This window comes from Cyprinus carpio, chromosome A12 (assembly GCF_018340385.1).
Source record: "Cyprinus carpio isolate SPL01 chromosome A12, ASM1834038v1, whole genome shotgun sequence".
NCBI classification, from domain to species: Eukaryota; Metazoa; Chordata; class Actinopteri; order Cypriniformes; family Cyprinidae; genus Cyprinus; species Cyprinus carpio.
The window spans coordinates 26,630,611-26,648,343 of record NC_056583.1 but is presented as its reverse complement, the minus strand read 5'-3'; the positions used below and the strand labels follow the sequence as shown (position 1 = coordinate 26,648,343).

The 17,733-nt window shown below is 39.6% G+C and overlaps 1 pseudogene; it reads right to left on the bottom strand.

Moving 5' to 3' along the window:
- Positions 1-17,733, bottom strand: part of LOC122147069 — a 113,421-nt pseudogene that overhangs the window by 21,366 nt on the left and 74,322 nt on the right.

Sequence of the window (17,733 nt, the reverse complement as noted above, 5' to 3'; positions counted from 1 at the left end):
AATCACTCCATTTTGATAAACAAGTGGCTTTCATTAGATTAGTTATTTTATTGTGATTTGTAATGTTTATATTATATGCGAGTTAATTAACTTAAGTCAGCTGAACTGTTCACAAACACTGTTCACTCAGGAAGGAACAATGGACATTTTTTCTAAGTAAAAGAAAAAATGAATTGTTCACTCATATCGATTGATAGTGTTTAAAACACTTAATCATAATCACATGATTGGCAGTCCAATAGAAGCCTGATTATATATCAAGACAATATGACTTTAATAACACACAAGTACAAACAAAAACCCATCTTATATATTTCAACAAAGTAAATTCAGAATTCTATGAATTTAATTTATTGAGGGCTTTATAATTATGTAGCTGCTCTGTCCTAACCAATATAATACTACTGTATAATGAATCCACTCGTCACATCTGGAGACCGGGGGTTCTGGGAATGAGCAAGGACATACTGCTGGATGAGGAGGCAAAACTCAAAAGATCAACAAGCCAAAGCCCACCTGCTGTGGTATGACACCAGTGCACGTAATGACAAAAACAGAATAAGGCTTGTTAATTTTCCTCTGGTGTTTTTTTGACGCTAAAAAGCTAAGTGCCGAAGCCAACAGGGAAGGGTATATCTGGCATTGACACGTAAAACCAATGCATCCAAAAAATCATTAAAACAAAAACAGGATAATGGATTCTAGAGAAAGCAAAATCATTCACGGTTGAAAAAACGCATATATTTGATTTATTATCTCAGTGAGACGAACACCATCGCTTTGTAATATTACCTGCCACTTCAGTTAATTTTTCCAGATATGTTGTGCTATCTTTCTGTGTTTGTTATCTAAATGATATATCATTTCTCATACGCGGCCCTCTGAAAGGGCCAATCTATCATTCTTTAATTAGCATTTAAAAAACACATAGAGGCAAACTGACCACAATCCCTACGAGAGTCCGGCTTATGGATACTGTCATCCTTCTTTTAGAAATCACAGCGATTTGATGCCCGCTGTGCCACTTCGGCGCAAAGAAGACTAACTTTTTTTGGCCCTTTAGACTGAACGAACGCTCCTACCTAGGATGGCCAACAGATTAACCCGAAGAAACATGTGGCAAACCAAAAAAAAAAAAAAAAAAAAAAAAAAAAAAAAAAAAAAAAAAAAATGATTAGCCTTGTGATACACACCACACCCCTCGACTGCACGACAAACACAACGTAAACACTCACACTTATGGCTAAAATCAGAGAGATCACTGGTTAGGGAGTCTCCACAAATTTTAAGACCTTGAACTCAAGCCAGGATATATTTACAATAAATAAATCAACATGCCAACTCATAGCCAACAACGAAGAGTCAACCGAAACTTGCCTCGCCCAAAGAAGGAGACAGCTTCTTAAAGAAAGTCAATTTTTTGGAAACAGGCATGAAATGAAATTGGTTAGATGGAAAGCAGGAATGTCCTCCAAGAGGATGACCCACACTAGAAAATGTAAGACCAGAAAGTACGACATGACGGTTATTTGTGGAAAAGCAATAAGAGCGACAAGCATTAGAGCAACGCACAAATAAAAAGTGACAACATGACTGAATAAAGGTTACTAATGTTTGCATGTCTCTCTTCCAACTTTAGGGAGGATCGCTGGAGAGGAGAACAAAATAGAGAGAGGAAGGTGGTACGGCTGGCCACAAGAGCTCACCCGGAGGAGTATAAAGGATGCTTAAAAGGCGATCCATTTTAAAGGGACTAGATTGACGAGATCGTCACGGAAAATGTGGAGGAAATGAACGCAAACAACCTAAAGTTACCCTAATTGTAAGGAAATGAAAGCAGGTTTTAAAAATTGCGTCTTTAAAATGGCTTGTAGTACTTTCCTTAACCATACTTACCCTAGTCAAAGACCCACCGAGCCAGCCTTCGTCTTCCTTTGCAGCAAAACAGAGGGCGAAATAGGGCCTTCCATGCAACCAGCTACAGTTCATATGGGAAATAAATAGCAGTACGACGGCATGGGTCACTAAATAAGTTTTAAGAAGAGGCCGCCTTTCAATAACCGCCCAGAGCAAGGGGATAAACCCGAGGCAGACTGTACATGTGCAAATTTTTGACAGCGGAAGGATGAAAGGACTGAAGTTGACGCATGTCTGCTCCGGCCACACAGCGGGAAAAAAAAACAAAAAAAAAAAAGAGAATGCATATTGCCATCGCAGTGTCAAATTTATGGAACGGCTGGGTTGCTAAAAAATGAATCTTACTAGAATCATTGGCTTTTTTTCCCAAGCCCAAATAACAAATTCGCACGAGCACAAAACACCCCAAAAAGGCTGAACCCTTACTTGGAGAAATTCCCCGGTGTTCACATCTCTGTCTTCTCTCTGTCTCTCAACATAGTCAGCGATTTGCGTGTATTCAATAAGAGGCTTTTTTCCTAACGCGACAGCGCAAAAATCAAAACGCCAGAGGCATTTGCATAGTCTACAGACAGTGACACTGTTCACGGCTCCAGACATTATCAAGCTCTACAAGTCTGTCTGCGGACAGTTAATGTTTTTAACCCACACCGCACTGGGAGACTTATGGTATATGCGAAGAATATTAACCGGGTTAGTATCACCTAGGGGGAAAACCGAAACTAAGCACAGCTACCAACCAATAAGGCACCCGCGATCCACCCCATGCTAAAAAATGGTCAAGCAGAGAGCTTATAATAAGAGTAGGCCTACATGAAATTGGGATCAATGGAAGAGGATCACAGTGTGAGACTGCTGGTGGTCCACTACACTTGATAGGTTGGGAAAACGCTTCATGAGAGGTCGATTGAAGCGACGTCAGAGCGTTGCTGTGGAAAATGGAGGGAGAGTATAGTTAAAAAAGCAAGTCCGTTTGTTAAACCATGTGTGGATCTGCAATCAAGACGACCAGTTTTTTGTTTGGCAAATCAAGCAGGTCTATCATTATAAACCCCCCTTAGAAAACCATATGGGGAACTTCTGCTTGTTTGAGGTTCTAGGGTAAATCTGTTTGCATTCCCTTGGGTGATCAATATTGTTAGAAGATTCAAACCTCTAGGGAAATACCGAGGGGAACATCCGTCTTATTAAGTTCAGAAGAACACAGGGTACCTGTTTTTAAATCTAACACTACCTCCCCCACACGAGCGCGTGTGGGCCATTTTTATTGCTATATATGCTGCATGCCACTGAAGTGTAGGTTAGAGATCGCTCCATTCACTGCCGATAACCCAACAAATGGGGCAGTATTATGGGAGACAGTCCAGAATTTTTTGCAAGGCACAATTTTGCAATCCTAACATGCGTGGGGAAATCGCCATGGCGGTGTGCATCTGCCTTTTGACTTTTTGCGTTACCAACGTTTTCAAAACAATTTCATACCACTAGCATTCCAACCCCCCCTCTCATACTCCTCTGTAGAATTGCTTGGATGTCTTTTTCCTAATTAGAAATGAGGCTCTCAAATAAGGTTGGGTAATGGAGCTTTTTCAATCGTTCGCTCTTTGTTTGACTACGGCCCAAGCCCAGGTTACCTCGACCGCGAGAAAAAAGGAAAAAGACGCCTACATAAAACTGCAGTTCTCATAATCCGCTATTCCCAAATTGAATTTTTCATCACTGCTAAACTTGATTGAGAATTCAGAAATGGTTTGGAATTTAGAATGCTGTCATTGAATTAAAAGATTAAAGTGAATGTACGAGTGTCCTGTTTATCTACAATAATCAAAATAACCCCTAACATTGAAAGGCATACAAGTAAATTTATTTGGAGGTTTAAATTTGAAATGACTTCTGTCTTGAGATTGTCTGTGAACAATGGGCTCACAAATTAAATCTCAAACAGTTTGTGTTATTAAGGTTATGTTTAAAAAACTAAAACGGTACCTTAAACTCCCAACCAGCATATTTAAATGTTATATTTGTATATCATTTTAATATCTTTTTTTTATATCTACATTTATTGATATTGTATTTGACCAAAACCATACACTAAAAACTAATATTTTGAAGATTGGGTGGTGCACAGTCAGTAAACAACCACCTTGAGTAAGCTTTTTCTCTTAAAGAAAGAGTCGGAAACCATCAGTAGATGGCAATCTTCTCCCCTTGTGCTTCAGTCACTGTTTCTCAGACTTGGACTTTTTGACTTTATATTTTTTTGGGGACTTGAGGTGCGCAGTGCTTGGACTCATCGCATTGATGACCTCTTCCACTAGTCTATCTATGGCACGGGAGATAATTGCAACCCCTGGGTCCCTGAGAGACTTCAACAGCAAGTTGTTTCAAGCCGTCTCCTCAGGACAAAACATACAGGACACTTGAGAGAATCACATATGTGCCCTGTATTCGCATCGGAGACGTCAGTAGCACAACACAAACCCTAAATGACTGAGGATGTAAACTTCTAGTTTTTTTAACCACAGTGAGGAGCGCTATTAATTAGATTGTCTCCACTGGTGGGACCACTGTGTGGCCTCTGCTGCGCATCACATCAATGCTGGGCAGAGCCAGAGCAGTGCTGCCGAAGGGAACAGAGAGGAGCACCTACGAGAGGAGGCAGAGAGAGACAGCCTCTCTTGGGGCTCGCATCCTTGAACAAAGAGCACTGTGAGGAAACAGATGTTCTCAAAGAATCTCAGCAGTCAGGCTGTACCCAGAGTCCTCCACCAGTTTAAGTGTTACTGTTTGCTATACAGTGCCCTTAGTAAACACAGACTCCGGTTTTTAACAAGCTGGGACACAAACAAAAAAAAAAACAATGTTTTCTCCCTCCTTAGGCTTTGCCTGTAGCCTCAATAACAAAATGCCAGTGTTTAATGCCACTCCCTTGCTGGCTTTTATATTCTAGCGCGAGAGTACCTGACATCTAAACACAGTAGTTATGGTCAAAAATGCTTAAAAAAATAATGACCAACCATTACCAAGCCTGATGCTGCTTTCAAGTATAACAATATTTTTGGATTGAATACACCTTGATTAAAAAAAAAAAAAAAAAAAAAAAAAAAAAAAAAAACTTTTTTTTTTTTTTGAATGAATCCCTTGTCCACAAACCTAAATATACAAAATAAAAACTAATATAATGCAGTTACGTCATTTCAGCACTTTGTCATGCAAACTTTCTAGGCTTGGAGGGATAAAAAGGAAAATGTGAAAAATAACTTGAAATAGAAAAAAATACTTTGGTAAGGTTCAAATATTTAGGCTACATATGACTATAGAATTTTAGAATTTTCGTGTCTAAAATTTAGATTCACGTAACTGTACAAAATCACATCAATTTTTAACAAAATAATACATTAATATTAGCTGAGAAAAAGCCTTCATATGACAATTAATTCTGACATTATGTATAAAGTAATAGTCTCTGGCTTCTGGATCCTTTGTAGGATATTATTATTTAAAAATAAAAAATAATAATTGGAAATAATGCAAAAAAAAGTTTTTTTTTTTTTTTATTTTTTTTTTTTTTTTTGTTTTTACATTTTTTTAATGATTTTTTTTTAGAGGTGAAAAATGCAATCACAAAAACTTAGCCTTGTAGCTAATGTTTTAAAATAAATGAAGTATACAAAACACTTAAAATTTTTTTTTTATAAAATACTACTGGCCAAAATGCTAATCTTTAACTAATCTTTAACACCCTGGTCCATATGAAAAAGAGATTTGAAGTCTTAACGATTAGCTATATGTGGTTTGATTTACTAAAAAATGAAAACTGTTTCATTAGAGTAAATTGTTAGAGAAAGAATAGAACTACACAACTGGCTGAACTCTGTGTTGTTTTTTTTTTTAATTAATTTAAAACAAAATGGATCAAATATATGATTAATTTATGATTAATCTGGCTACACTGCACACACTTTACTGTATATTTCTGATTCACTAAAAAAATAAAATATTTCATATCAATTCTTTCACCTAGGAATCGGAATACACTGGTTACACTGTATGCTTTCATTTGTTTAAAAAAATTGAGTCTCTTAAGAATCATTTGTTCAGAAATCAGACTACACTTGTCACACTAGTGTAACTCAATTTAAAAAGTAAAATCGACAGCCCTAGTTTAATCCCACCAATGCCAAAATTTGAAGGAGGGGAAAAAAAAAAAAAAACAGACAGCATACAGTTACAGTATCTAAACAGGTTTTGCACTGTTGTTGCAATCTAAGATCAATGTCCTTGTCAGAGTTGAAACAGGATTGTTAAATCAGGCCTTCCTCTGAGACGAAAACCTACTGCCATCTGGCCAAGGCCCTGAGACATCACCCCGAACATTTGCCGGAGGTCTGGGTCACGGAAAAAGCGGAAGGGAATGTTGGAGACGTGTAACCGTTTGGGCTGCTGCTTCTCCGAAGAGTCTGAAAGCTGGAGCTGAAGCTGCTGAGAGCCGTCTGTCTGTGCCACATCGTTTCCGCATTGCTGAAAAAAGACACACAAGCACAGCCCTGTTAATTCCTACCTCAAATGCGGTCAAAGCCTGGAAAAAGTGCAGCGAGAGCAACGGTTACGGGGCAGTGAAGGGGTGGGTGAGCAGGGGGAGGAGATCAGGGCATGCAGGTGGGCATAATTACAACATTCCCTCTACTCTGCCAACCACTTGTATGTGGCGGTGAAGATTAAAGAAGCTGTCAGGAAGTGTGGATACAGAATTAAAGAAAAAAAAAAAAAACTCTGACATGGGGAGACATGAGAGTGCATTTATTATTGAGCAGCATTGCCCTATAAAGACCTGAGGAGAGAAAGTACAAAGAGAAGGAGAGAGAAAGTAAAAGCGTAAAAAAAAAGATGGTGTGCTCATCTGTCCGTCATGTGGCGGAAATGGTAGTGACACAGATGTGCTCAAGGATGGGACTGCTGTCCATGACACAAATTCATCTTTCACCTCCACAAGCCCTGATGCTACAACCTTCCATCCCATTCTCACTAATTCTCTCGCTGTTCTCTGAGGTTCACAAGACCTCATCTGAACAGACTCCAAAACAACAGGACGGCAGACAGCCAATATTAATGCTGTTAAACATTATTGCAAAAGTATCCAAGATCAGAACAAATTTGTAGTTTTAGTTGTTTGCTTTTTTTGTTAATAAAAAATGTTTATCTACACCCTATAAATCAGAAGAGAGAAGTTATAGACCCTGTAAATTCAATCATATCAAAACTATTATGAAAACAATACAAAAAAGAAATGGTATGAAATAATAAATCAATATCTATAAAGAAAAATATTATCTAACAAAAATGCCCTTGAGGGAAGATCAGGTTAGTGCATAACTGAATAATAATTAATCCAGACGGGATGTGTGATGGCTGGCAGATGCATAAGACATTTTGTGTTGTTAAGAGTTTGTCTTGTTTTCAGCCATTGTGTGCAGACATGTTCAGTGTAGGAAAAAAAAGCATGGTGAGCGCAGCACCAAAAAAAAAAAAAAAAAAAAAAAAAAAAACCCCCCCCCCGAGCGGCAGCCCTTCATGTACATAATGAATTAGAAGAACATGGGAGCACAGATGAAGAGATGATGTCAGCTAAACTTCCCCCGGCTTAGCAGGATCAAAAAGAAAGAAAAGTGCTGAAGGCAGCTACATTTGGCTGGGCCTATAGACAGCTGTATACTATGAGCAGACTCACGCTGTAGAGAGAGAAGAGAAGGGAAACATGAGAGAGGAAAAGAAAAGAAAGAAAAAAAAAGATGCGGTTTTGCTAGGGTGTCTCATGGGTTGCTGGGTGGTTTCTCTATGAAATCTCTATGATTATTCCCGTAAAGTTACAAATGGCTTGGGGTACTTCGTTGTAAGACTATGGGAATTTTCGCCTATTTTCTCATCTGTAAAACACTGTGTCTACACTGGATTGAGAGCGGTGCTGCCTGCGATGCAACAAAAGACAATAGATCCTATTCTGAAGTGTTGCTTGTCTAAACTGGATGTGGCGCGGACGGACGCTGACACAACAAATCCTGACTGTAAAACTGCTGCCTCATTTTATTTATGATGAACTACAAATAGTTTGCAGTGGTCGCTTTGTCGCCGTCCAGTGTTGACAGCCTCAAGAAGCTGCTGCGGTGTGGTGTGGCACAACGAGGGACAACTGTCCCATCGGTGTAGACACAGTGTAATATGAAAATTTGTCTGAAAAATGTCAAGTGCATTAAAAAGTAAAGCAAAAGTAAATTTGCATGATTTGAGGCATCGTTTTAGGTCTGGTCTGCCAAGCACAAACAGTTTAATATTGTAAATATGGTTCTATGAACAACAACTTAAATACTTATTAAAAAAGACTGGAAGTCAATGTAAGTATAAAACCACCACGAAAGCTGACACACTAGAAATATAGTGAAATGGTTAAGTTTGGATTTTATTAAGCTTTCAAAAGACAGAAAATGTAAACTTTTCACGCATAAAAAATGAGCACTAAGGTGAATTAAAACGGAAGTTATAAAAGATTTAAAAACTGAAAAAAAATGAAACTGAAAAACTCATGATTTCTGTGCATCCCTATTGAATAGATTTTTCAATCATTTTACATTCTAAGCTTGCTTTCTTGTATTTTATGTAAACATAGTTAATTATAATAAGTACGGGACTGGAACAAATTCCCCCTCATTAGGCACAAAACACACAAGAGACATGAAATCATAGAAGATGGGGCAAAAATATATCATGTATAATAGGTAATGAAGATATAATGAGATATCTATCACTCCATCCCTTTATCGCTGACACCCTGACAGAGAAAAAAATAGAGGAAAAAGGTGAAGTAAAAAATGCAATTTATGTAGACACAGCTAAAAGAACATAATACCAACATCAAATGCAAAAGATTTGGACCTGCAAGGCATTCATTCATTTTCACTCATTACAGAGAGAAGGTGAAAAAACATGGGACATGGATAAAAATAATATAGCTGAAACCTGAGCGATTTTAAAAGTTTAACTCACTGAAACAAAATCATTATTGCAGAGGACATATGTCTTTACAGGGGAATTTACACCAGTAACATGACAGAAGCGACTTTACATTTCTGTGGGTCTCAGAGATGTATCTTTTATGCAGTTAATAGAAAGATATAATAAATCATGTAAACAAACATCTTTACATCTTCTGCTTCAGCATGATGAGCTCTACCAAAGACAATTTTTTAGGGGAAACAAACATAAACCCCCAAAAATCCCTTTAGATGATTACACTAAATGCTGTGTATAAATGATACTAAACATACACCCTTCACATGGTCAGTCATCAATAACCAGTCTTATTTGGGAACAATGAAGATAAGTTTGAACTCTTGCTACAGGTTATACATTATGACAACAGCGAAACCCTATGAAACCATTAAATGTCGAGGGTCACCAACTTTTGCTTTTTCCATCTGACAACTTCCTCATCTTCTCTAATGCAACCAGTCTCTCCCAATGGGATCTCTGTGAGAGGACACCGTGTTTACCAGCACAATAGCACTATCAATCATTGCAGCTATGTAGACAGTCAAGCCCTGTTAAGATAAAGCACACGGGTCGGCTCTGGATCCACACAGCCTGTCGTCCTGCCCCTTGTGTATGCCGCCCGAGGTCGGTGAGCAGCGGAGGCCCGTAGCCCCTGCCTGATGGTGGGTAGATGGAAAGCCGAGCAGATGGATGGGCAAGCGGAGGTGCAATTACCCCCTGGTGCCCCGGCTCCCTGGGCTGCACCTCTTCCCGCTCCCAATCATCCTCATCCATCATGCCGGGTGCCATCGGTCATTCACATGCTCTGTCTGCAGTCGCTCTGGAGAGAGCCGCACTATCTATCATGTCTAACAGGTGAGCGGTGTGACGGCGTGGACTCACCCATTACCGACCAGCGGAAACGCGTGGCCTCTGAGAGCCTCCAGTTCCTTGCTCTGCCCAAAGAAGTGCTGAAGCAAAGGATGAGGGCTTTGATTTGCTTACTTTATGGAAACACATATTGACTAGGTCCTCTTAGATGTAAGTCATCATGTAGTGATGCAGCACAGTGAGTAACGGTCAATGACAAAAATGAAGAGAAATCACAGGGCTGCTTCGCATTCGTCTTGCACGCTTTGCTTAAAAAGAGGACAATTGTTCCACCATAAGCGCTTTGTAAAACACACAGTCCGGCTCACTTACTCTTGACTAGAACGATATAATCTCTCTGGCTTTATTCAGAGCACTTCCACACTCTGAGGCGTGGCGGCTTGGAGTGCTCTTCTCTGGAGAAGTTGACACCAGGCCAGGAGAGGGAGAGGAGAGGTAACTGTAAGCGTTCGAGACTCTGCACTCCAGGTTTGGATCTAATTATCTCATCGTCACCGCTAAGCAGCCATCTACAGGGGGTACGTCTGCGCAATTTGCCTTTTAATTTGTGTTAATTGCATGTTAATATATTGCAGCTAGCATGGGCTGCATCTGTCTATTTCAGAGACAAGGTTTCAGAGGGCTTTGCGCTCTCAAGTTCCGCAGACGAGGTGAAAAGTAATTAAAAGTGTTTGGCGTTTGCGGCAGGAGAGGCAAACTCCCTGCTCACTCGGGTTGTCAGGTCATCCTCCGGAGGACGTCGTGAGATGTTTAGGAGGAGGATTTGATGTCTTTCTTATAAATGCAGATCGACTATGACCCTCTCTCCAGCACTCCATTTACCAGGATGACAACGGGGAGAAGCTAAGCAACTTGCATTAGGGTCCTCGAATGTAGATCCTGCCAAAAAAGCTAATAGTAAATCCATATGGGAGGATTTTATGGTCAGCTAAGAAAAAAGCTCCCCAAATGAACCCCAAGTAGGTATATTACACCCTCTAAAGGTTTATGACAGCCAATTACCACAAATGAAGTCAGGAATGTTACATAACAATGTTCCATTTGCCAGGGTTTGGGATTAAGCATGCCAAATGATTTACTGAATGACATATGTGGACTATTTATCGCTCTGACATACTCTCTCCAGAACAAATTCCAGTAAACATGCATCATATCAAGCTAAAAATCGATAGTTCCCTGCATGCAACCTGAAAACAAATGCTAACTATGCTAACTGTTTTAAACTCATAGTGTCTGCTGAAAATTTGAAAGTAAAATAAATAAATGAATAAATAATACAATGTATTTTTAGGGCTGACAGAATTAAAGTTTTCATTAAGAAGAGCAACTTCCCTGCACTTCACATTCAGCAAGGAATGGAGCAGCCAAGCAGCACCAAGAAATAATTGCCTGAACATTATCATAGACCACCACATTGGACCTCATCTCCAAGCCCCCTCCCCTACCGCAACGTCACAGAAGGCTGGTGTTTGCACACATTTCGTGCGTGCCTCTGTTTTTATGTGCGGTTGGGTGGGGAATGAGTCCTCCTAAATCGTTTCTATTACCGCACTCATTCAGTGTGTATCTGCAAATCACTTTCAAAGTGCTCAGCTCAGCACTTCCCCCCCTTCAGAATGCCCCTACAACCACATAATTGAAACTATCTGATTGGAAAGCTGCCAAGCAGGTAGATTACATCCGATTAGGGCCAAACCAGTGCTTCACTTAAAGGGATTAGCTTGAGCTGCTTTATATTTTTTTTTGTTCTTCTACACTTCTGCCATTCTCAGATCCCATCATCCTCCCTTCCACAGAGATGCAAATACAAACAGTCACCTGCCATCTAGAAAGAAGACACTGGCCTTTCAGTCTTGTGCAAAGCTCTAATTAATTAGACAAGGTAATGTGACTCACAACAGGTTTTAATAGCGGGGTACGAATACAGAGGCTTAAAGAGCGCTTATACCTGCAGTATTATTATCAATGGCACAGTTAAAACTACTCAGGGAAGGCGGCCAAGAATAAGTGCAGGAATAAATGGCATTCCCTTAATAACATAACATCACGCTCCTTTGAGCAGTACGGCTGTGTTTGAGCACGTTGCAAATCACAGTTTAGACAATCCCACCCAAGGCAATATGACAGTCGTAGTGGAAAACTGTACCCTAAAGAGAGGTAAGTAGTCTTTTATTGCTGAGTTACCGAGCATCTAGTGTCTGTGCTGTTGTGATGATGTGATCTGATATGTGATCTGATGTGATTACCGTCCACTATCTGAGGTGTAGTGTTCCTTCTTTGCTAACGATCCTCCACGGGGAGAAAGAAAAGAGGGAGAGAAAGGGAGAATTTCCCTGCTGGGTTAGGCCGGGAGTGACAGTTTAAGTACATCCCCAATCGAGCCTTAGATTAGCCCAGTCAGAGCTCAGGTGCCTTTACAGGCCTGTCAGCATCGCTTCTCAGTGATCTGCTGAGCGTGGGGATTATAACTACTTCCCCTAGACCACACCACCTCAGAGCTTTACACATATCCCAATCAGAAAGAGAAAAAGATTACATTTTTCATCCGTCATTCCACCTTCCTCCCCCCCAGGCTAGGAAGACCTTCTTCTTTTTGCACTGCAGAAAAAGTTTTATGCTTTTTTTCATTTCTCTTTCCCACCCTTCTCTTATGCCCTTTCACTGGCTGTCTCATTTTACTCCCTTGTTCCCTATGAGATGAATTAGCAAAGGTCTTCACATCATGAAATATAATAAATCCAGCTAATGTTAAATATTTTGAAATAAAGTAGCTTGTTACAATAACAGCAACAGTAACTATTAGATACTGTATTTAGCTGCTTACCTAGATACTTATATTTTGTAGACAAAAGTTTGGGACACATTGGGCCAACATTTCTGACAACATTTCCAGTCACTATAGTGACTCGCCAAAGATCAAATCTCGTATTTTTACAAGGCCCCTGTATAGGGGTCTTGTAAAAGATGCATGTCAAACCCCGAAACCAGCCCTTTATATAACATCTAATAAAATCTAAGTGATAAAATAAAATAAAAATAACATCTCAGATTCATCTACCCTTCTGCTTTTTCCCTTTATTTCCTCCAAGTGTAAGTGTATGTGTTAATCAAAGGTCTATAGGAACCAAGAAAGGGTAGCACAAAACAGACAAGACACAACTTACCCACGGGACCCGGTCTAAGGAGACTCTCTCCTCTTAGAGTTTCTTTTTATTTCATCATGTACTTGTCATATGCTCAGATAGAGCACTTGGGCAGCATTCATTAAGTGGTCCATTGAGACGTTTGTGATATTGTTAGCCATGGTGAATGGCTCCATGGGGTTTAAGATATGGAGCCATGTGAATGCCATGGATTAAAGCTTGATAAAATGGAGAGAGAAAAAGCAGACGAACTCTTTAAATGGAGAAGGATGATTTTTCTCTCAACTTCTCTTATTTTGTCCTATGCTTTTATCTTGGCTTGCACTAGCTTCTCTTCATTCCAAACTCTTCTATTTCCTAGCCCCAATTTCTCTTTATCTCAGTCTGTCTGAAAGTAGAAATGTTAGAAATTGGATGTTGTAGTCTGATTCTGACAATAAAAAAATGTAAGATGTAAAAAGTAATTCAAAAATGAATAAAAATGTCCTGTTCATGGGGTACTAATTTTTGGCACATGCTAATGGTTTATAAAACTGTAATTTGCATTTTTTTTAAATAGAAAAATATATTTTTGTCTCAGTGGGATGACTTTTTGTGAAATATCAACACCTTACACTAGATAAGACATGATTACATTGTGATTTTGTCACTCGTATGACTCACATGGAATTCTAAGTAAAGTAAAAAAATAAAATAAATATTTCATGCCTGCATGCAGCATGTGCACTCACTGGTATGCTGCTATTCCCTGTGAGGGACGGTGTGCTGCTGTCAGTGCCAGGTGGCTCGCTGTGCGTCTGTGTGGGTGTGTGTAGATAGTGAGGGCTGCGGCATGCTCAGGGACCGGACTGGGCCCCGTGTAGTCCTGCCCAGGGTGGGTGTATTCGCCAGGCAACCCGTTCTGAGGTGGAGGGGGAGGATACTGCGGTGGAGCATACGGCTGAGCCATGGCTTCTGGGGGAGCTGGGGCCTCCTGGTTACCCTGGAAAGAGAGGAGGAAGGAGATTTTATCAGTTTTATTCTTACATATCTCATACTAATCCAGTTTTCCTGGCTCTTCAAGGAACAATGCCTGCAATGAGACGTGACAAGAGCGATCATCACAACAGCCCTGTATGCCTGGGTCGTGATAACACTTGATAGGAGAGAATGGGACCTAATTCCATGATAATGGCAGAACAACTACTGTACCTGACAATCTGAACCTGAATCATATACCACGATAAGCCTCAGATATTAAAACCACTTATAGTGATTAAATCCAAGCACTGATATGGATCCCTGTTCCTGCTGCTCAGAGGAATCAGCCCCATACACTTTTTTCACCTTTAATAGTACGACTAATATATGTTATTCAAATTTGTTAAGTGTTACAAGAAGAAATATTGAAGAATATTCAAATATTTTTATACAGCAGCAGTTCATAGTGGCTACTGTAAATCTTTCAAACTCAAAAAAATAGCCAAACACCAGCATAATAACACTATAAAAATAGCCCAAATTACTCTGTATTCAAAGTCTTCTAAAGCCATACAATAGATTGTTTAAAATATTTGCTGATAATTTGACCTCCAGAACTCCGGCTCTTTTGCCTCTTTGACCGAAATCAGTGAGTTGAACCTGAGAATCATCTCTGTGAATGATACGTTCTTTTAAATGATTTGGACTGATTCTGTTCTCAAGTTCAGCTCACTCAATAATCCTCACTGGAGAGAAAGTTTTATCAGCGAATAACAACATTTCTGTGTGTTCCTTACATAAAATCTGTCTCAGTGAACATATGTCACAGGGCTTTTTTTATGGAGGTCTTTGGAACGATTGGGTGGCTACGAACTGCAACTGTATGGAAAGAAATATTGCATGAAGATTCATCAAAATTCTCCTTTTGTGTTAAAACAGACAGAAAAAGGTATTTGCAACAAGACTAGGGTGACTAAATGATTGAATTGTTATATTTGGCTGAACTGTTCCTTCAAGTGAAGCTGAAGCATATTTTTCTTTGTCTTATCAAAGAAAAGCAGCAGCATCTGAGATGTGTGGGGTCCCCGCTGCTGAATGGCTTTGTCTGGGCCCTATCATATCAGGCTCTCAGAAAACATTAGAGGACTGCTTGATCATTACAGGGCAAACAAACTTACTTTATAGAGCAGCGCTCGATAGATTTACAGCCCGAGTGACAGGGTTCTAAATTCTGCTCTCTTGGCAAGCAGCATGTGTGAGATCAATTAACTGATAAATTTTTGATTATAACCTTTGATTTAAATTACAGGTTTCTAATACAAGCTGCGGTTTCCTGTGTTCATGGCCTCTCGCGTCTTTTCCTTCATATTCACCTCCCTCTGTTTCACTCATTCTGTCTCACTTATGTGCTTTCTCTTGCTCTCTGTCTCCACTCTGGAATTAAATGAGTATCTACCCCCTCATTTAGGTCTCTGTGTGAAGAGGTGTCTTTCTTTTGCTCTGTGTATCAGCATGTAAATGAATGTGCTTTTTCTTTCGTATCCATTTCTCTCCACTGAAGAGGATGCAAATGAGATTCTTTACTCTGTTGCTTTCTCGTTCATTTTGAGTCACCGAAGAACACAATGTTTTCTAATCTTATCAGTGAACATTAGGATGTGGCATGCGTCATTTTTTCTCTCTTTCTCTGACAGGTGTCATCATTTGTGCCAGTGGAGACTGGCTCAGTGACTGTTCTTGAAGTGCAGCTTAAATGAACAAAGCTGCTTGGTGGGCACAGTTTTGTGTCCGAGTTGACGTATTTCCTCTTCAGACAGGACGTTTGGGCGGGACATATAGAAGGGATTTGAACTTTGTCAGAAAGTCATTAAAAAATTATTAGTATACAAAATAATATAATCATAATAAATTTTGGGTATTTAATTTGGGTCTGTAAAATAGTGTTTTTGCGCATTGCGCATAAAAGTTGAATTGATACTACAGATGGTCAGATGGCTTATTTTAGGGAGTGTGTGTGTTGTGAGATGATGAGCGATGAGAAGTACTCATTTGGACATAATGCAGGTCTGTTAGTGTGTTGATGTACAAGGGTTAATCTCTAAGGCAGTGTACTGTGTGTGTGTGTGTGTGTGTGTCTGTGTGTTTGTGTGTGTGTCTGTGTTATGACAGATGAGGGCTGAGGGGCAGAGTGCTGTTGTCAGCACAGGTGCAACTGGGTCATCAGTACAAAGTATATTGTGTGTTTTGGGGTAAATGTGTGTTTGTGTATTGTACATGTCTGAATCTTGCTATATAAAAGCTGCTTACCCCAAGGGACTCATATCAACATATTAATCTTATACAAATTTATGACCTTGGAGTTTGACCCCGTCCTGAGAGCTTATGGTAAAGAGAGGCAATAACAGCTCCTTTAACCAACCTTTGGGTAATGGGATCTCTATTGCACTTACTGTGCCTGCTCCTTAATTAATCAAAATCTTATGAGCTTAAAAAAACAACAACAAAACAACAAAAAAAACCACCAGGCCCCCCTGGACACAAAACGACTTCTTGTTTGGAACCACGCAAGTATTTGCACAAACGATAACATTCCTAAATAATACTGAGTATGAATAGAAAAAGCAAAACAAAAATGCAGAATTGCATTTTAATTTAATAGAATTAAAATGAATTGAAATTGTGAAAAAAACAGGCTAATTCTTTCTTTGAATTATTTTATAAAAATAAATTTTATTAAAAATTATTATAATAGAATTATTAAAATTAATAAAAAATATAAATCTGTGGTGCTTGAAAGCTGTTGGCTCTTGAGGACCCATGTTTGAGTACATCCTATGGTCATTTCCCAATCCATTCCCTCAAACTTTCCTGTCTTTCTCAATTGTCCTATAATATGGGCTAAAAAGCCCATAAATAAAATTACAAAAAGAGGAAAATATCAGCAGAATTTCATCTCCTCCGCCTTTTCAAACACTGTCCATTATAGAAGGCCAATGAAGAGTCATAGGAAACTCAGACCCTTTCTTTCCCATTTCTGCTTGATTGTTATTAACCTTTTTTCACTGACTAAGCAGCATTAGGCAGCAGCAGCAGCAGCTTTGGCTGGGGAAGGATGCAGTTTAATAGAAGTGGGGAGAAATGCATTAATGTAAATGTAGTGGAAACAATGAGAGGCCTGGCCATTGACATGTTGGCAAACAAATGAGGCTGTCCTCTCAATTAGAGTCACTGCTCCATTATCCAAATGAAAAACGCACTCATCCATGGCTGAACGCATGACGAACAGGCGTGAAGGGGCGTGAGAAGGAGTGAGGAATAAGAAAGGTGGAATTTTATTACTTCTCAGTTCTTTCTATCTGTTTGCACTTTCTTACACGTGTCTTGAAGTTCCAGGAGCTCAAACGAGACACTGACGCAACATGCGGTGTGCTAAGCATCGATGTACAGTTTCGTTTTGATGAAACATGTACAGTTTGATACACAAACACACAAGCCTGTACATGCAACTTCAGTTACATGGGGCACTGAACTTAAGTTTTGACAAGTGCAGGTGTTCTATTGATTAGATGTGGAAGTTTGTCTCTCTCTGTCTGCATGTCCATCCATCTAACACTGCATCTCTTGCTTTCATCTCACTCCTCAAGCTGCACCACCCAGGCCATGTCTGACTCTCTCCTAGTCAGACTGAGGAAAAAGAGTGAGGCAGTTCATATCCTGGGGTGGATATTGTAATTCACTAAAACATTAAGCAGTATTGATGCAGCCCCCCATCTCAAAGCGCCAGTCGGGGTGAGGTCTG